This window comes from Lepisma saccharinum, chromosome 28 (assembly GCF_977018435.1).
Source record: "Lepisma saccharinum chromosome 28, izLepSacc3.1, whole genome shotgun sequence".
In the NCBI taxonomy this organism is placed as follows: Eukaryota; Metazoa; Arthropoda; class Insecta; order Zygentoma; family Lepismatidae; genus Lepisma; species Lepisma saccharinum.
In genome coordinates this window covers 22,040,567-22,062,077 of record NC_139256.1, presented here as the reverse complement: position 1 = coordinate 22,062,077, position 21,511 = coordinate 22,040,567, and the positions used below count along the sequence as shown (strand labels likewise).

The 21,511-nt window shown below is 39.2% G+C and overlaps 1 long non-coding RNA gene across 1 annotated transcript; it reads left to right on the top strand.

Moving 5' to 3' along the window:
- The first annotated feature begins 2,933 nt into the window (after positions 1–2,933).
- LOC145981030 (uncharacterized) lies at positions 2,934–6,432 on the top strand. The gene is made up of 2 exons (XR_014440918.1): positions 2,934–3,180; positions 6,320–6,432. It is a non-coding gene; the product is annotated as an uncharacterized LOC145981030 (long non-coding RNA).
- The last annotated feature ends 15,079 nt before the right edge of the window (positions 6,433–21,511 follow it).

Sequence of the window (21,511 nt, the reverse complement as noted above, 5' to 3'; positions counted from 1 at the left end):
CTTAAGGAAGGGCCGATTGAGAGATTTTTGAATTTTCTCGGCCTTTTGGGACGATTTCATGGGGGGTCGTAATCGGGCGTTTTTCGCCTCCGGGGCTTCCTTCATGGAGAACATTCATGTCAGTGAGTGAGTGAGTGAGTGGTGGGATTGGGGCTTTATATATATTGGATGAACATTTGTGTCGAGCACTCTCTTCACTGCAAAATCATTTTTTTCCATTATGTTAATTAGAGTAGGTGGATAATAATTTGAAAAGTTCGAAAGAACAATTCCCTACTACTTTGAAAGATTGCAGGCTACATTGTGTAATGTCACATGTATTTTACATTAAATGAGAGTACAGGACGTGTATTGTCTATTTCTAGGACAGTTGCTTCATTTTAATTTTATCTCTTACGTTTTCTGACATTTTTCAGTTTAAAAAACAACATAAAATTGGAATGGTAGTTATAAGCAGACATAAGCATAAACACAACAAACCACGGCTTTCTCCAGTTTCTATGTGATCCACTGGAAAACGGCGTGGACGACGACACCGAATATTTTGGTGAATAACTTTACCTTATACAAATTGAAATATGTAAAAGGAGGTTACATTATTTTAAAAAGTCATGCGATATTTTGTGTTTATGGTTACAGTGCAGTCCAGACTAGGCGGGAATCGGGGAGTGTTGTGCCACCTCGCTAGCCGACACACAATATTACGACCGACGATTCATTCTAGGTAAGACTCCCGATGTTACTTTCTGGGTGTTACATCTCATCCACATCGTCGGGACTAGATAGAAGGGGCAGAAAAGCGACGTAAAATGAGAATACAAATCGAAAAGGTTGTAATGAGCACGTTCTCAGTCTCGCCGCAACAATTCGCTTCTATCACCGCAGCAACGTCTCCAATGGGAAAGACGCTGGTCCATTTCCAGCCTCCAACCCAGCTCTCACCTTCATTCAAGGCTTATTCGCAATCCGCCGCGAGATTTCTTCCCAGTATTGTTTTCTCCAACAGGCCTCACGAAACAAGCGGGGCCAAGTTCAATTTTTATCTTCAAGGCGAAATTAAAGTATGCAATTGCGCTGCTCGCTCCGGAGAGAAAAGAAAAATGAAGCGAAAGCCAGATTCTCCCTCCCCCTCGGCTTAACCAGGCGTAATATTCGCAACCCCCCCTCCTGCTCCGTACGCGGACGATTCCCTGAAATTACCACATACCTTTGTCTCTTTCTCCGCCCCCTAATCCTCCCGTTCGTGGTGACGTCATATTATTGAGGATTTATCTTGGGGCGTGGGTGTATATATAGATAGAATGCATCTTAAGGTGCTTCGAAGTTAATTTACTGGCAGAGCACGAGCTGTTCTTCGGCGTATCTTCAGAGCTTTTCTGTCGACAACTCTACCACAATGAAGGTATTGGTAAGTACCTCACACGATCATCTGCATACAGTGGGGCTTAGGAAGATCGGACTAATGTTAGGGATTCCAAAAGATGGCACTGATCTCGTTAGAGTCCATGCACAACTCACTGACCATGCCTCTTTACTAGATTCTTACCTTTTGCGGTCGAACCTATTTTTAAATTATTCCATTTTCTTTATTTGCTATTCAATTTGCTATATAATCCACTCCTTGAGGTTTTGTAGGACATAATTCAAAACTTCGCATAAACATTCTCGGCATATTTTTATAATTGAACCGGTTCAACAACTGGTTAGAGATCGGTTAGTTCAAAACTCTCCAGCCTAACTATTCCCTATTTTTAGGGGATCAGGAAAAGGGTTATAAAGTCCTTGCCTTGACTCATTCTCACCCAACAGATCGGTAGGTGCCTGGGCTTGCCCCGAGTTGATATCTTTCTGGAGATGAGGCCTGCTCGAAAAACGTTCTATAAGACAAACTTATGTCTTATATGAAACTGTGGACCAAATATGGTTTTTGTCCCCAACAACTCTTCCTAGGCACGCCGCTGCCCTTATATTAACGTCATGCCTGTCTAACACTGTTCCACTGCTAAAAGTACTACAAGAACAGTATTTCGACAACGACATAGTAAGTTTGTAAACAATGCTTAATAAACCTTTGGAAAAGATTTCCCTTTTTTATATACCGGGTGGTCCAAAAGTCCCGGAACGGTCACATATCATGAGGAATACACATCGAATCGGAAAACGAAAAAATACGTGTTTAATAAGTGAAAGAAAGCTATTTAATTATATCACACTTGATTCCTAACCCGCGCCCCCTGGGGTTGCGAAGGGGTAACTGTGAAATTTTAAATGGAAATCCCCATTGTGAATTGTAGAATCGGCAAGAGGACTTCATCCCGAGTCCAACGAGCTATAAACCATCCTCCTAGCTTAATTAGGAGCGGAGATATGTCGATTTTAAATTTTCGAAAAAAAAACGTAAATTTCATAAAACCTAAAACATTTTCAAAGATACCCTCTGCCCCTAATTGAGTTAGAGTTAAAGCGATTGCAGATTCCGAATCTGGACGTCAAGACCTTTCAATAGAGTATATGGAAGGGGGGGTCTACGGGGTTTTATGAAATTTTCACGTTTTATTATTATTATTATTATTTTAGAAAATTTAAAATCGCCATATCTCCATTCCTAATTGAGCTAGGAGGATGGTTGATAGCTCGTTGGACTCTGAATGAAGTCCTCTTTCCGATTCTACAATACAAAATGGGGTTTCCATTTAAAATTTCACGGTTGCCCCCACCCCGCACCAAGGGAGCGGGGGTGGGGAATCAAGTGTGATATCATTGAATAGCTTTCTTTCACTTATTAAACACGTATTTTTTCGTTTTCCGATTCGATGTGTATTTCTCACGATATGTGACCGTTCCGGGACTTTTGGACCACCCTGTGCTTTACAGGGATTTAATATAGAACACCAGGAAAGGTTCACATTCTTCATTTCTTCCCTTCCAGGCTTTTGCACTTCTCATCGCCGTTGTGGCCGTGGCTGCTTCACAGGAAACCAACGAAAGCAACAATAAGCAGAAAAGAGGAATCCTGGGACTGGGATATGGCTATGCCGCACCGTTGGCCGCGGTGCCAGCACCAGTAGTGGCCGCCCCCATAGCCTACCCGGCTCTGAAGGTTGGCTACGGACTCGGCTACGGATTTGGATATCCCTTCGGCTACGGCTACGGCTATGGACTTGGCTACTATGGTTAAAGGTAAGTACGGGACGCCAATTTCCTCTCTTTCGGTTCTGTTCAAGCAGAACGCTTCTTGAACTCGTATGCTTCTAATTTCATCTATTCTCCATCCACTGCAAGAACGAACTTAATGTAAATAGTTGAGAAATAGTTCCTTTCTTATGTGTTAGTTCTGTTATTATTTTGCGGATGAATACTCCGTGCCGTTGTTGTGAATCGATACAAAGGCCGTGTCCGAAAGGTGCAAGACAGTACTTGAAGCGAGCATCCTCCGAGTATGGTCTTGGAGTGCGGTCTTCAAGTCGTGGACTGGAAGTGTTGTCTTTCGAATTGCACTTCGACTGCAGCGCCAAATGCGATCAATAGATAAAACTGAGTACTCGTTGTTTTCCTCGCGTTTTTAACACTTATTTTTCACCATACAAATCACATAACATTTTCAAATGCTCGCACACATACATTTCCACACATTAGAAGAACCATAACCAACAACATGCTGGCCATAAAGTATATCTACCTGTGTCACTGGCTTTCTACCTCCGCGATTTTAAACAAATGAACAACGAGGTCGGAAACCACATGACCTAGTCACCAACCATCTGTACTGCAAGCTGTGCACTTGCGTGCTTCTGTTCTTGGCGCTTTCGAACTGTACTAGGTGACGTCACTTCCGCCAAGACCATACTTCAAGTCTGTACTTTGTAGCTTTCGGACAGAGCCTAAACCTTCATGGATACGTCAGCATATTATCATATTTAAATAATAATAAATTACTGAAGAGACTGATATTTAATGATTCCACTCGTCCTAAAAATGTCTTTCTTTGTTTTCCGGGAGCTGAAATATGAAGTTGTATGAAGGAAGCAAGAACTGCTTATATTATTCATTGCCTTCTTGAGTTGCAAACAACCCAAGCATTTAAATGCCTCGCGGCAGTTGGAGGTGCTTTATTGTTAACATATTATAATCGGGAGCGCAAGGTCGAAAGAAAGAAGAAAGGAAAAGACAAATTGCTTTTTATTCGAGAAAAGAGAAAAATGGGTAATAATGTCGACGCAAGTTATCGTAATGTTTTGCGTAAATGTTTCACATGAGAAATATGACAATATTTTTTACTTTTTCCGGGCCCCCTTAGGCTTCGAGCCCGCCCGTCTGTAGGTTACGCCACTGATTTGACGTATTATAACGATCAACTAGAATTTAAAGCCAGATAAAGCAGAGTGTTTTAATGTTATTACCATTAAAAATTAGCCTTTTCTATATTTTCCCCCCCTCACTCCTATTTAATACATTTTTGTATCAACCTCATGAGACGCGAGGCCCCGGGCGATCGTCCACTTCGTTCACCCTTTGCTACGCCACTGGGTCCAAACAACTTCAATATAGCATCTAGTATAGTCCACGCGTTTACTTCGATAACGTCGAAGAAATAAAGAAACCCGCCGCCACAAACGTGAGTGGGATTAAACAGCTGGTGAGTTGTTTTCGTTAAATCACACTCAACCTTCAGCCAATGGGCGCAGCTGTCATTCTGCTCGTCTACTCCACGTGGAGTCTCAGTCACATGACTGCGGATACGCTGTTGCCGTATTTTGCAACTTCAATGTGGAGACCGTGGGAAGGTTCTTGTGCGCGGAGGGACAATGTGGCGTAGAGTAGATGTGTGGCAACACTGTGCGTTGAATGTGATTGTTGGAGCTGGTGGGCAGGCTCTCTGGATTTCAAAGCCAGCCGGTCGTTAACGTAGCTAGCGTATGGTTCTATCACATGGCTTGTATCCCAACGCGCAAATATTCTGCGCATCTGCCATTCGAAAGACCAATAGGGTTTCTTAGAAGCCACATGTATTGGTTTACATTAACGTCGGTTTTACTGCGGAGAGATGAAGTTAAACACCGGGGCAAAGCCTCGTTAAAAATACAGGGTGCCCATAAAGTGACGCAACCGAGATTTTCAACGTACGTAACTTTAGTACAAAAAGCGATAGAGACATGAAACTTACACTGTTATTAACTATGTCTATGTGAATATTTATGAAACATTATTAAGAAAATCTACATGGACGTTCAGTACACAATAAAATACACTAAAGTGTAAATAAGTTTTTGTACTAAGCGAAAACAAACATGAATGAAATACAGGTTTGGAGTCGCATGCAGAAAATTTCGATGTTTATCGATAGTCCCAGTGGGTATTTATCGAATTGAAAAAGAACGATAATTGTTTTTATGTATTACGGACTATTTATGGTGTTAATTATGACATATTCATGGAAAAGCACGTTTTTTTTAAAAAAAAAAAATACGAGGTGCACTGGCAACATTGGTCGTGTCAGAGGGCAGTTCCGTGTGTGTCCGACATCTGGCCATGTTATTCAATCAATTCCCAGATGGAATATAGTTGAAATGTATCACAAACAAAGATAGGGAGGTTGGTTTTATATCATCGGATATAAGCGAGGCTGGGTTGTAGCCCACAAACCTTCCTGCCCATCCAAATATCCTGTATGTGAAAATTTTCAGAATGAAGTCTTTGAATTAACAACAATTTTACTTCTTTTTTTCTAATTTTGCTCGTTCGGTGCCCACCCTTGTGCTATAAATAAGGCTCAGGTCTGATATGATTATGTTATAAATATATCAGTCACCTGGATCTCGCAATACTATAGGTCTTTTCTACTCTTATGGCGGCCGGTCCTAGTTCTGGTAAGAGAAAGTGTGGAGCGGGGATTACGCCGCAGAGCAACCAGACAACAGCAGTGGCGCCGAGAGACACAACGCGGCGGAAAAAGTACTACGTGAACCTCATTCTACTGGCTGCTGCGTTTCTTATCGTGCTGGATTGGTCGCTTCCCCGCTCCTCACTTCCCTTGTCAGCATTAGGATCGGCCGCCGTAACAGTAGAACAGGCCTTTAGTTTCCTTGCATGGCGTTATGTGTGTTGCATAATTCCACGGCGATGATCGACGATCGCCGTAGGCAACACACACAACGCCATGCGGGAAAGCGAGCATTTCAGGATATAGGCATCTAATTGTTATTGCATTTAACTGTACACACATTTTATTACATACAAAATGTAAATTACCTTGTTTTGATTAAATTAATGTGATTAAATCCTATTTTCTTATTAAAATTTATCTTATTGTTCTTTGCAGGTAAAAATGTTATCTGATTGAATGGTACAACATTCTCTCATATGCCTCTCACGATCTATCTCATCACTTTGTATTAAATATCATCCCTACAAATAAATATATTTTGTCATAAAGTGCTATTCATTCAAAATGTGTGTCATAGAATTGGGACAAGAAAAACTATAATGCAAGATTTCTCAACATGGCGCCCGGTCTCGTGTAGGCCAGGACCAGATTGGCCTATCTGTGCATAAAATGGACCAGACCAGAAGCTAGATATTTTGGCGCTCAGGGCAAGAGTTGTGGATTTCAAGCACCAACATGTTATGAGTCCTTCGACATTGAATTCTACAAAGTTTGAAATTTGACGATTGATGATCAATCGTTGAAAGGCCAAGGGGGAACCACATTGACGCCACCCGCACGGTCGGCGGCCATCTTGATGTCCGCCATCTTGAATTCAACTTCAGAATTTTAAATGGGAAAGGGGTGATATGATATATCAAATCAGGCTAGAATTTCACGAGAAATGCAATGGTGAAGGTTTTTTCGACGTATCTTTAACCAGTAAAAAGTTATGACTGAATTCTTGTACCAATTTGCTCCTTTTCGAGGTGTTACAAAAATGCCTTAAAATTTGTTTAGCGCATCGGTAATCCATCGAGATCAAAGTGACGTCTATGGAGAGAAGTTCGCATGCCATTGCACAAGATTTTAATCGGATACATCCATGAGGAGCTGTGCATTATGAATGGTTGTCGCGAACAATTACAGTGTGATGATGCTTCCATTAAATGAAAAGTCCTTCACAGTGACAAGGCTAATGTTTATGTTCATAAGGAAGTTCATAAACAGAAAATTCGATGCTTTTCATCTGATAACCCATTTTTGACAGATCAAACCTGAATGGTTAGTGCTGGTAAGTTAATGGTGTGGCGTGGTGTGTGGAACAGAATTGGTTAGTCAATTTTCCATCAACGGAACCTTAAATGCTTAGGACTACTTGGATTTGTTAAATTTGTTGCATTTCTACAGTATTTTAGTTTTTTCTTAGCATCAGAAGAATGTCTTTAAACTACTTTCGGAAACGGAAATCTACAGAATATAAGCCTACAAGTACACCCAACGGCCAAAGAAACAGTAGGCAAATTGTCCATCACCATTTTCATTCAGTCCGTTTTCCACAATGTGACGATCAAGAATTGTAGTAAAATCGTAAATAGGCAGAGGGCAGCATCTGATTTGTATCAACAAAATTCATTCCTTAAAACAACACAAGGCGTGGAATAAAGAGTAATGAAAATAGTGGTGGACAATTTGCCTACTATTATCTTTGCCGTTGACTGTACAAGAAGAACAAAAGTTAAGAATAATAATTAAAATAAATAACGCAGTGTGCAGTATGTTCTCAGTAGAAAAATTTGTAATTTAAAATTATTTAACTGTGTTTTAAAAAATGAAATCATTATACTAAGTAAAATTTACAAAATATCTTAGAAGCCCGACTGATATTTCCGAAAGAAAATCATCAACTTTTATCGCTTTCAATGAAGCAAAATTGCATATATACTATCAAAACCTTTTTTCTTTCAATTGAAAATATTGGCAGATTGTTTAACCTGACACATGGCAGAATATTTTGGTACAAGGTGGATTCATTTAAATTAGGTTTATTTAAATCGCGATTTAAATAAATAATTTATAGAGTAATGTACATAAGGATTTTGTAGATATCAGAATCTCTTTTGGTGAAAGTACATTAATCTCGTAATCATTTATTGGGCTCTAAGAAAGGAAGCAAAATATATGTACTCTCTTCTCCCTTCCTATCTGCTTAGCCTCATCCCACTCTATGTCATGTTCTGGTTCACTCGGCTGCTTAAATAAGAAAGAGAGAAATGCGATATTTAAGCACACGAGAGAAACAGGACATGACATAGAGTGGGATGAGGCTAAGCAGATAGGAAGGGAGAAGAGAATACTAGTGAGAAAATGGAAGGGGGCCAAGGAAATAGAGAAGAAAGGTGAAGAAGACACAATGAACTGGAACTGGCGACTGAAGTTAAACAAAGAATGGAAGAAGGTGTTAGAAGGAGTGGAAAGGACAAGAGCGAAGGAGGAGAAAAGAAGGAAGAGGAATGAAGAAAGAAAGGCTAAGGAAAAAGAGCGTGAGACAAGGAGTCCAACCACTTTCCAGATGAAAGGAAATGTTTATCTAAATCGCCTGTCAGGTGAAACAACAGTTGACAGGGAAAGGCCGCCTGCTGGAACACCTGGAAAGGAATGTTCCAGATAAACAACTTTCTAATAATATTGTGTCTGGAGGGGAGTGATTTGTGTACATATATATATCTTCCTGTTTTGTACATTATTTCTTTTATCTCTGGTACAGAGACTGAAGAATACCTTGCTAGAAGGTTGAAAGGTAACGTTTAGTTTATGTTTTAAAATAAAATAAATTCTGCCTTGGTCAGCATATTCAGTTTTTGGTTATCATGGAAACAAGGCTTAATGGTGTTATCAAAATACTAATCATGTTAAACCGTAAATAGTGTCATTTTCATTAAAATGCAAATAAACATGTTAGCTGATATTTTGCAAGCTATCGTTTAAAAAATTGCCAACATTCAGCTACAAAGACTATAGAAATATTTAAAGTTACAATTTAGAGTACATCCAAAATGTTTTGTTTTCACTGGAAGAAAAGTTACTGAATTATTATAGTTTCATTAAAAAATACTCAAAAACATTTCCATAGTGGGTCCTTATATAAAGTAAGGGAAACGGAAAAATGCAAATTTACATATTTCTTTATTTACTTTAATCAAACTGTTCAAATCTTTTACAGGGCAGTTTACTAGAAAAAGCCTCTCTATGAAAAACATACAAGCAGTTCTAAGCCGTGGTTTAGCTATTCAACGGACATTGCTATGTGCCGTATTGCCACGTTCCGCGAACAGCTATACTCCCCTGAATAAAAATCTGTATAAAATCAGTCTCGCAATGTGAATTGACAATGATAATGGGTTTTAAAAACAGATTCAAGGACCTTCAAAACAAGACTAATATTGTATTTGTAGAACTTGTTAATTTTGAATTGGATTCCAAACTCGAGTATCTATAGTTTAATCTGATAGTTGTCTTCACCGCCCCTTAGTTGTCTTCACCGCCCCTTAATCTACCCTTTGCCTTGGGTCTGATAACACGCTATTGTTGAAAGGACAATGAAACAAATAAATTCAACATATCGCAGACAATTTGATTTCATTTAGTTTATTCTACTTCGCTTTTTGTGCCACTTTTGGCTAATTTGCGAAGATGGGAATGAGGGATGACTTGATGAAATTGATGAATGGACACTAGGGTGGAGTGAAATTTTTTTTCTTGAATTTTGAAATGCCTGTAGTCAGAAAAGTTGAATTTTGGTGTCAGATAGTCAAATAAAAAAAAATCAGCTCTGTAGGTCAATTTCTTCTGGTGCCCCAAGGCCTCCGAAGTTTTCATATTTCCACTTATTTTAGCGTATTGAAAGATACATGGAGAATTCTGGATGTGATGAAATTATATCTTCATATCCGCCTTTAAAAGCAAAATGAGAAAAACTCAGGAACCTCATGTTTCAGAAATTAGTGAAAGTGTTTCTCATCAAGTGGTATGAATTTTGATGAAAGCTTCATTGCCATCAGTGTCATATCAGCAAGTCGTTGCAGAAGTGAAAAAACTTCACGAACACTATCGAAATCTCTTAAAGCCCTTTAAGCTTAGACAAAATGAAGAAAAACTAGAAGAAAAAATTGCATTGTCTTGCACACATGCTAACTCTACATTATTTGATATATCGTGTTGCAAGTGTAAAGACTTTTCAACCTGTGTTTGTTCTAGAGAGACGAAAGTACCTATTCAAGAAAGAGAATTTCTTTTGGATCATAGAACGAGAAAAATGTTCATTGGAAAAACTGATAAAAAAATCCAAAGAATTGCAGAAGAAGCCAGCAAGGAAAGCTATGGAAGAAGCAAGACTTCAGAAACGTTTGTCAAGTTGTAGTGTCAATGCTGCTACTAGTAGTCCTCAATCAAGTCCATCAAGTGAACTGGAGGAAAAAGGTTGAGATACTCACAGCGACACGAGCAAAGTACTTAAAATGTCCTCCACTTCAGCGAATTCCTCATTAACCTCAAACGAAACTCAAATGTGGTTGCCTCTCAAGAATTTTGCTAGAGAGTGTGACAGACATCGCATATCTGACAGAAGTGCAGCTAAAATTGCTAGTGCAGTGCTTCAAGATGTAGGTGTTATTAGTGATGCAGATGTTTCTAAAGTGATAGATGGGAGCAAGGTTAGAAGGGAAAGAAGTACAGTCAGGAAAACAGCTGCTGATAGTTTGGATACTCTGACTGGATTGTATTTTGATGGCAGGAAGGACCAGAGAAGAATTAATGAGAAGAGAGGAGCGAAGAATTATGGTCGCGTCGTAACAGAAGAGCATGTGACTTAAGTCCAGGATCCAAATTCCAAGTATATAGGACACGTCACTGTATCACTATAAAAAATGAGATCTTGAGCTTCTGTGCTAGGAAGGAAATAAGTATGGACGATCTTTTAGCTTTTGGATGTGATGGTACAAATGTGAATACAGGAAACAAAGGAGGAGTTATTGTTTTACTCAAAAAAGAACTTGGTAGACCCCTCCAGTGGCTTATTTGTTTGCTGCATATAAATGAACTCCCACTGCGCCATCTCTTTCAGAAAATTGATGGATTCACAACTGGTCCAAAATATTTTTCTGGGGAAATAGAAAAAGCTCTACAAACTTGCGAAAAACAACCTCTTGTGCAATTCAATCCAATAAAATTTCCTTCTTCTTGTCAGCTTGTTGTTAATGTTGACTTTGAAGACTTAAGTACTGATCAGAGGTATCTCTATAATTGGTGTATTAGTGTAACAAATGGACACTGCAGTGATGAATTAGCGAATCGCAAACCAGGCCCATTAAACCATTCTAGGTGGCTACCAACAGATGCAAGACTGCTAAGGTTGTATGTATCGACTGATAAACCCTCAAATAATTTGACAACTCTTGCGACCTTTGTGGTGATGGTATATACTCCAGTGCAAAGAGATGGATTTATCTTTTCAACTATCAAGTCAAGAGCATTGATGAAACCATTTCACACTAAGAAAGAATATAAGTTGTAAAAGTAATTAGTATTACGATATTGGGCTATATGTAAGTGTAAAAGTTTAACATTGTTACATATTTTGGGTACTAATGGGTACTTGGGTAGTTTATTTTATGTATTTCGGTAGCACAACTTTATGGTTGTATTCAAATATCTATTTCTTGTACTTGTTTACTTAGGAAACAGGGTATTCTGTGTTTCAGTTCAGGAAAATAAATAAAAAGTTATAATTTTCGGTGAGTAAATGCTAATGTTCAATATGAAATCTTCAGTGACCCTGGGGCACCAGTAAAAATCAATTATTTTTTCTGAAATAGTTAGGGTTAATTAACTGTATAATAACACAGCTTTTCCCACTACAGGCATCTTCATTTTTTGAAAAAAAAAAATTTGCCCTATATTTTCACTCCACCTTAATGGACACTCAGAAACACCTAGGTCAGGATTCGCAATCACGACACCTAGCGTCGTAGCGCGATATGCTAATAACTCCGCTACAGGGGCCGTCATGTCGCAGACAACTCTAAATGTTTATTGAATACAATTTTATAATAATTCCAATGGTAATAGACATCAAATGAAAGCTTACATGTCAGAGAATTTACGTACACACAACTTGTTCTCCACGTCATACGTCAAGGTGAAAGTCGACTTATTTTTGGATTCATTGATTGGTTAATTGATTGTTTTAAGTCCACTTTATGCACAGTAAGGCTAATCGGGACTGGACCTACAGTTTAAAGTGGGATCCGAACCACTTGTGCCTCCACCGGCTATCAATTTGATTGATTGATTGATTTAGTTTATTTTACTTCGCGTTTTGTGCCTCTTGGCTAATTTGCGAAGATGGGGATGAGTGATGAAATGATGAAATTGATGAATGGACATTCACAAACAACCAAGCCCGACCGGGATTCGAACCCGGGACCCTTAGCGTCGCAGCGCGATGTGCTAACCACTCGGCCACAGGGTCGGGCCCACCGGCTATCAAACCCGGGACCACTTGATTACAAGGCGAAAACGCTACCACTGCGTCATCGAGAAGGTAGAGTTATTTTTATTATTATTATTATTATTATAGGGTTACAATTAAGCCATACAACATTTAATTTAGAACAATATTAATACAAATAATGACTTAATGCCCTATGTGGTAAGCCCGACCCTGTGGCCGAGTGGTTAGCACATCGCGCTGCGACGCCAAGGGTCCCGGGTTCGAATCCCGGTCGGGCTTGGTTGTTTGTGAATGTCCATTCATCAATTTCATCATTTCATCACTCATCCCCATTTTCGCAAATTAGCCAAGAGGCACAAAACGCGAAGTAAAATAAACTAAATCAATCAATCAACCCTATGTGGTAAAAAATATACAAAAGCTACATCTAAGGAAAATGAGATAAATTTACATGAGTGTACAGTGTTCTATAGTAGCAATGAAATAAAGAAAGTTTGAGAGTTATACACATTTAGAAGAAAGGAAAGTGTAAGGGTGTGTGGGTTTGGGTATGAGTGTGTATGAAATTAATGTTCGAAGCATATGGATGAAAATTATAACACATAGGCCTATGTGTGTGGTGGGAATGGTGGTGGTTGGGGGGGGGGATATGCACTGAAAATAATATTACTGGAGTTAGAATAACCTGGGGCATACATGACTTGAGTTGAGTGGATCACATTGGGGTGGTGACAGGATATCTTCATTTTTTTCACTAATCTAACTCTTGATTCGGTATGTTTTACTTCACTTTTCTGTCACTTTTAGCTAATCGCGAGTATGAGGAAACATCGTGATAAGACGCTATTGGTGAAAGGACAATCACGGCCAAACGTCGTTATGTGTACGGGAAACCGGTCGTGACTCTTACGGTCCAGTTTTCAAGTTCGGTACTGAGACCGTCGTTTATTGTCGTACTATTGCGAGGCGGAGATAAATACCTTGAAATGTTACACTGTTTTGTTTACCTTGGAGATGTAGATTCGAACAATCATAACTCACTAATATCATAATATCAGATACATGAAATACATCAAATAACAACACTGACGAACGTTAAAAAGTAAATATAGGGTCAAGTGCCCATATTTCGGATACTTAATTTCAAATTAGATTTTCAGTACCTAAATGTAAACAAAATAAGCCATAAATGTGTTGATAAACATTGAACACATATTTATTAATGTTTCTGAAAGTTATATTAACATTTATAAGAAAGACTTGGTATATTTTATGAAACAAAGAATTGTATGCATATTTTTAGTCTGACAAAAAGGTTGCCTAATGTCGGATAGGGTATTTCCTAATTTCGGATAGGGTTACTAATGAGTATTTGGGAAGGGTGCACAATTTCGGATAGTCGAAATTAGGCACCCGTGTAGCATCCGAAATTAGGAAACCCAGTCGCATATTCAATATGGCGATTCTGTGCGTTCCCCTTCTGAAATAATGTGACTGAAACTACGTAATAATATTTGCTGAATCTCTCAAGATTATATAACATTTAGACAGAAGTGAGTAAATACTAAACTTCCAGTTGTAGGCCTTAAGTTTGGATGGTGAAATATTACGTCAGAACTCCGGAAAAGTCAGAAATATCAGTCACACACTAAAGAAACATTGCTCAAGGTCACGCACAAGGGTGAAACTTTGGGACGAAGTAGCGTGTTAGTTGGCACTATCTGCACTTCGGCGCTGCTGTTCTAAGGTGGAAATTTCTTGGTATCCGAAATTAGGAACCTATCCGAAATATGGGCACTTGTAACAACAAAAAAATATTGCAATGTGAATACATGTGAAGTATAGATACATATCATGGATTTCATTAACATATCATTCCCTTTTAGTTTTAAAACTTTATATGAATTTAGGGTAGCTATTTGTCTGCCAGCTCCTGTGCTCTTTTAAATTAATTTATGTGCCAACCCTCGGAAAGCGGTTATCTAAGACAATTGGGTCGGCGTGGTTAATTCTTTCGTTCAAATGAACGTATGCATCCAGTCGTAAGCACGACATTTAACAAGTTTCTCGGACGGGTGTAATACACCTAAGCCTCTCTCGTCCATTGAGAACAAATACACCATTATATAGTGATGCAAAACTTAATCAAAAACCACTATGCAATAAATAATACTATTTCACGCGCACGACCTTGCAATATAAATTACGCTTTCCACAATTAAAAAGGACTCATCAGTCAACTATTGACAAATTAAATGGCGTGTTGGGGCGGTCGGTTACACAAAAATGGAGCACACTTTGACAATTTACACAAAAATTAAAGTTATGGAATGGAGCTTCTAACCCTGAATGCAGACAATTAAATTAGAACATCTGAACATGAAATGACCCTTTTTTATATAACAATATCAAAAAATTATCAGACACGGAAGTTAGGTTCGGGGTTTCTGAGTCACTTTGCAAATAAGTGAGACTTCGGCGTTAACAGTACGGTGTTGATACTAACAATGCACGTTTACATGGACATAGACCATCTGAAGAATACTCTACCGGACTCTGCTACATTGTGTGGTCATTCATCTCTCCTGGACGCGAGACTTGCATAAAGTTCTTTTGCGGCGAAATTGTTCTCCGAGGTCGGTCGCGGCGAAGGATGATTGCAACGATATGGTGTACTTCCACCTCCTTAGAACTTCGGGTGTTCCTCTCGTTACTAGCGTCGGGTGTACGTGGTCACGCGCCGGTCCGGAATCTCTCTAGTGTCGGGCATCAATTGGACGTCGATCTGGAATCATCTCTCTCTGGTAACGGGCTTCGATTGGACGTCGATCTGGAGTCGTCCTTCTCTCTCTCTCTCTCTCTCTCTCTCTCTGGTAACGGGCTTCGATTGGAACGTCGAACTGGAAACGTCCTTCGGGCTTTGGGCAGTGACTGGCTTTGGCGTCGTCTTTGGCGCTGGCTGGCTGGCTTCACCGGATGATGGCGATGCATCGTTGCAGGCGTCAGGGAAGTCGACGGACTCCGTTCTCTATCTCCATTAGCCGCCTATTATTATGTAGTCCACGCTTGGCAAAAACAAATCACCGCGTAATACTTCACCAAAATAAGGCGCACACTGGTAACTCTATCTGCAATTCGCCCACGGTACGTAAGAAAACAAAGTCCACGGACACAAAACAATAGTCACGCGAGAGTGTAGCGCGGAGATGCTCTCTCTATGAAATCCGGGTAAAAACCGTGTCTGGACTCGTAGTACTCTTGATTTTATATCACTTTCGAATTTGTCCGTTGAGAAGCACGCTAAAGTGGCTTGGCTTGGGTTTCCGAAGAGATGGAAATGACCTCTGTCCATTGTCTTGAAACGCGGTCACCAGGCGCGTCCTCGATCCTTGCAGCTGATCTTGGGCTCCAGCTGATTTTCCTGGTCATCCGTGAAAAATGGGTTCGCCCACCCGCTGCGACTCCTAGCCCGGTCCCGACGAAAATAATCCTTCCTTTTCTCCGTGACGCCCCGTGTTGGTGCAAATATGTGATGTTTTAAGCCGCAATGACAGTTCGGCTGTCACTCAGGAAAAACCCGTCTCCCAACTCCCGACGTCTGGCTCGGATACAATTTATCCACAAAATAAATCAAACCTCACACTTTTATATTTGAACATAAAATGAATCAATAAATAAAAATCATTTATATCGAACTGCGTTTCACATGTCACTGGATGGAGATGAAATTCATGAAGGAACACTCACAAAGAACACCCGGGACCCCTGGCATGGTAGCGTGCTGTGCTATCAAATCGGCAAACTGAACAACAATACTGCTGAAAATATAATTATGATATCCTGAAAATTAGTATATTCTTTCAGGCACGTTATGACCTCCCCACGTAAATTACCTCTATAGATGAAGCAGCCTAGGACCGAACGTCTTACCACGCAATGGAAAGTTATACTGGGCCCCATTTTCCTTGCACCATATAACTACATACTTAGTAGTGAAAGCCACAAACCTTATCAATAGAGCATAAATTATAACCAAAGATATCTTTTCATTCTTTAGGTTTATTACAATCAACATATTAACAGTAAATAGAATAACTAGAGTTGAAGAGCTGTATCATTGCTGGTGAACCCTGCCCAAGTCTGGCTGCGCAGTAGCAAGGAGGAGGAGCTAACGGCTGCGCATCATTATCATTGCGTTCTGTCCTTGCTGTCGACCATTCAAAGGGCGAGTAGGTGGCAACTACATAAACGTATCTCTCTCACACTCTGCGCGGAGTAGCCAAGGCCACCCGCAAAGATACAGCTCGTCAACTCTAATAACAACAATTCTAACACCATTCACGTATATATCCAGTAAATACCCTTGAACAATTGGCACCTAGATTTAGTGTTCCCTCCCTTGTGTATGTAGATCGATAATTCTTGCATTAATACCCGTACTGTTATCGGCCATGCAAATGTATGGAGTTTAGTTTTTAAAAAAATACCCCCCCCCAAATTAATTATGTTAGTTTTAGCCCTAATGGCCGATAAGCTTACTAAAGCGGTTTACGTTATTAATTAATTCATGGTTTATTTGAAATACTTAACTGCAATGGAGCTTTCCCCCAGTGTATTCGCTACCCGAGACCAAATAGGCGAGCTATTCTCCTGGCTCGCACACGAGGCCTCGATATTACGTAGCGTGACGTCATACCATGTGATGTTGTGTTGCCAAATCGTACAGCTAAGAAAGGGGGGGAGATAACGTATGAGGGGGTTTCCGAACCAAGTGTCTCAATAATAATAAAAATAATAATAGTGTTTGCATTAAAATAATATTAAAAGTTTAGTATCCGCGAAACGTCTGAAATTCCTTTATTTTCTTCTTTTTCACATTGGTACTTACGTATTCTGCATTCCTAAGGATTCTTGAAGGTGCCATTTTTATTCCACGCAAAAAATCTCAATTTTTGACTTTTGTTCGTTTTCGCTTGGGTTACTCGCAATATGGCGGAGAAATCTTAATTATATAGCGTTGTCCATGATCAGTGGTTATGCGTGTTGCAACCTTCTTCATCGAAAAATACCTCCTTTCGTGCTATTGATTTTGTAGTTTTTTTCCAGGTTCGAAAACCCCACGAACCATGCACGTAGCCCCACAAACCATTCATAAATAGCCCCACGAATCATTCATAAATAGTCCCACCAACCATGCACGGCAAGGTTTAGGTTAGGTTCGGTTAGGTTAGGCAAACATAGTTAGAATTGTCATATTCAAAATTGTCATGTTCTTGGAAAACAACGGTGTGGTTGGAAACACTGACCGGGGTTACATCATCGAACGCACGCAACATTTGATTCATCTAGTGGAAGGAGATAGAGGCAACAGCTTTCGTGCATTGGAGAGACATTAATCTTCAAAAATACATGATTTACCGGCGAAGTAAATTAAGCGATGGGAAAAAAAAACCACTTCCACGACCTTTCAAAAGTGTACGGAAAGTCAGTTCGGTAAATACTTTCTCCTGTAAAATTGAAGAAATACGTTTCTGGTATGCTAAAATTTTACTAAAATAATTGCATTAAATGAAATTAATACTAATTACAATAAATAAATTAATATTATATTATTATTACGTGAATAGTTAAAATGGCGGTATAAGAATAAAGATATAACAACGCATATTCATTATGTAGCTTACCTGTAGTTAACATCGAAATAATTCATGTAAAAACAAGTGCTCTGGCAATGAAATTAATGTCAAATACATGAAGAATCGAATATTTATTGAATAACGAAAACAATGTTAGATGCAGTTGGAGAAAAGTAAATTTCTGTATTTTATGCACATTATTATGAGTAGTAGTGTGTATAATTCATTGTAATATCATTCAAAGATGTATGATCCCAATATAATCCTTGCTTCCAATAAGCTCAGAGGAAATTAACAAACATCGATTATACAATAAATGCTAAACGAGCATATTTTCATTATTTAATTTTATCTTATTTAAGCCTTTCGGGGGGGAGGACCCCCTGGACCCCCCATAAATACGTCCTTGTATTCTTTCTATTTCAGTTATTTTACGTCGCTCTCCAACCTTTTGGGGCAATCACGATGATCAGAATTAATTGATAAAATGGATATTGGGAAAACTGAAAGAAGGTTCGAACCTATGACGTCATAGCGCGTTACACTGAACACTCCGCCAAAGAAGCAAGCACGAAAACTCATAAATTTATTTTTAGACCTTCGATATTTGTAATCTCCAACATAGGCGTGCGTAGACCCTCTGATTAGGGGTTGGGGACAAAAGCCTTGATGCAATTTCAGTCGGGAAAGATAAACCTCATTTTATCTCACTGTTTTAGTTTCATTGTTGTGTGTTGTTTTGTGTGTGTGTGTATGTATGTATGTATATATATATATATATATATATATATATATATATATATAATGCAGCAACATAGAGGCACCATAATGAATAAATACATTGTCTCTGTGCCGCGTTCCTCTTCCTCCAAACAATTGTGTTCATGCATTTAAGACCAAACTGTTTAGCAGCAAGAGTTTGAAGTAGTTACTAGTTATAACTGCCCTCTCTGGTAATTTACAATGCATTACAGAAACCAAGAAAATTGCGAGCGAAGCGAGCAGGAAGATTTTTGAATCCAAATTTTTGAAAACTGAAAAACAATATTGATTTAATATGGCACAAAACATTTCAAGGGGGCACCATGGCATTCTCTTTTACAATTTTTTTTCATTTCGATCGTTCGGCGCCCAGGGACAAGTCCCACCGCCCCCTAGCTACTGCTCGGAACTTGGCAAGACTCTAAGGAAAGAAGATATGTTACGAAATGTATTTTTATTTGCATAATATTTGATATCGATGGGGGCAATTGGCCCTCTGTGTCCCCCTGCAAGTATTCTTGGCGGCCGTCTGGAAAAAATAATGCAAGAAAGACGTGAAAACTAATTCCTCTTGTCCTGCTACTCTTAGATTCTACTAGTCTTGCTTTCTTTTAGCTCAATGTTTGCTCCCCAGATTGGGGAGGGGCAATGCCCATTTCCCCTCTGTGGTTTCGCCACTGCACCCCCTAGCCACGTAGTTGCTTTGAACTTTAATCGGATTGAAAATACTTAATTCTCCTTAAGAGCATAATATCGTTCAATAACGGCGATAAGATTCCTCTCCACTAAATTTCTAGGTGAAGGTACAATAATGTAGGAGGGACATGCACGTCTGGAAGGGCGGGGGGCAAGGATGGCCACACTTCCCCCTTTGAAATTGAATGTCAACCTAAAAGTATATATTTCACACGTATAATTTGATTTCAGTCATAATTTACATTAATGCGATAATTTCAAATTCAAGTAGTGTTTTTGAAGGGGTCAACACTATTATGGGGGTAATATGCTCCATGGGAAAATACCTTGCTTGTCTCTCCGTGGAAGAATCTGCGGACGTCCATGATTAGGAGGGAGGCAATTGCCCCAATTGCCCCCGTGCGCACACCTATGATCTCCAGATGAACACAATTCCATATAAATTCTCTAGTCAAGTATGGATTTACAGCTTTATATTGCACAAGACCAATTTAATATGCAAGAGTTGCACTTCAATGTTCAATAATAAAGTAAATGTTCAAAAATGGTAAATATATAAAGAAAAAGTGTTCTTTAAATAAACAAGCATGTACACTTGGTGTGAGAGAACACACCTCATGCATCTAATAAGGAGTTGACATTCTTCAGTGCCATCTCTGATGTATTTTTTTTACACCAATAGTTGTAAAACAACACCAGTCAGAAAGGTGTTAACACTCTATTACACTTTATTGTGTGTTGTGCTGCAGTCGTCGTGTTGCCAACAGTTTTGGTGGTGGCACTATATTGTGTAGACATTGGAGCAGCCAAACTTTTTGGTAAAATTTTGGGTACTACTTCTCTCTATGCTACAGTTATATAGGTGTGTAAGCAGTGGCGGCGATTAGAGGGCGCCACTTTTGCTCACACACTATGCTAAACCTTATCTACCAATGGAAAGTAAACTGACTTTGCCCTCCCCCCAGTTTTGGCACCTTGTCCCCTAGTTTTTGAACCCAATTGCCGCCACTGCGTGAAAGGATAGGGACACAAAAATGATCAACGTGGTAGCTAAATTACCTGCTCATAACACATTTCGTTTTAGCGTATATCTCATTACGTCGTATTCTGGAAAATCACCTCATGTTGGATACTGTCGCAGCAATAGATTTGTCTTGTTGCTAGATTCTGGACATTTCTAGAAGCTTCTGGAAACCGGAAATAGGTTCAGCTTCCGGTGCAGATGCCCTGGTATCCTACGAACGACAAAGGCTTTTTACCAAGATGAATCTGGTTCAGACTCTGACCGATATTTCATCCATTTGCGCCAAATGAGAAAGCATGGTTGCCAAACTAATTGCTGTATAAACACGAAATGCCATTGACATTGATTAAATTGAAAAACTGTAAATGGCTGTCTCTCACTAACAAGTAGTCTGATTTTGCTGAAACTTACAGCATTTAAAAGCTAAAATTTAGTTTTTCTATTGCGTATAATGAATATTCTAAGCGTAAATTTAATAACTATGAATTTAGTAATAACGCAAAACAACAACAATAAAAAAATGAAACAATAGCCACAAATAAACAAGTTGCAAACAACGTAAATGTGGAACATGATCATTTGTTCCGCCCAAAAACTTATAGCTTTTGCTATCAAACAAATACTGTACTCTTTCATCAATATTATTTTTATTTTTACAGCATTGGAAATCTACTAGCAAGCTTTCCGCAACATTGTACAAGGAGAAACAAACTTCTCTCTAGTGAGGCGAAAATTAATCTTCATTTGTCAAGGACATTATTTCAAAACTGTATAATTCCACAATTCTTACTTGTTAATATATTCTCTGGAATGGTTGAGGATGATTGCAAATTCTAACATGTAGTGCCATCTATTGGCTTTTATTGCAACTACGTACTTGTGCAGTGCAAGATGGAACTTTCTAGATTGAACACCAGTCTGGCCACACATTTCAGGAAATCGAGGTGTTTCGATCTTGA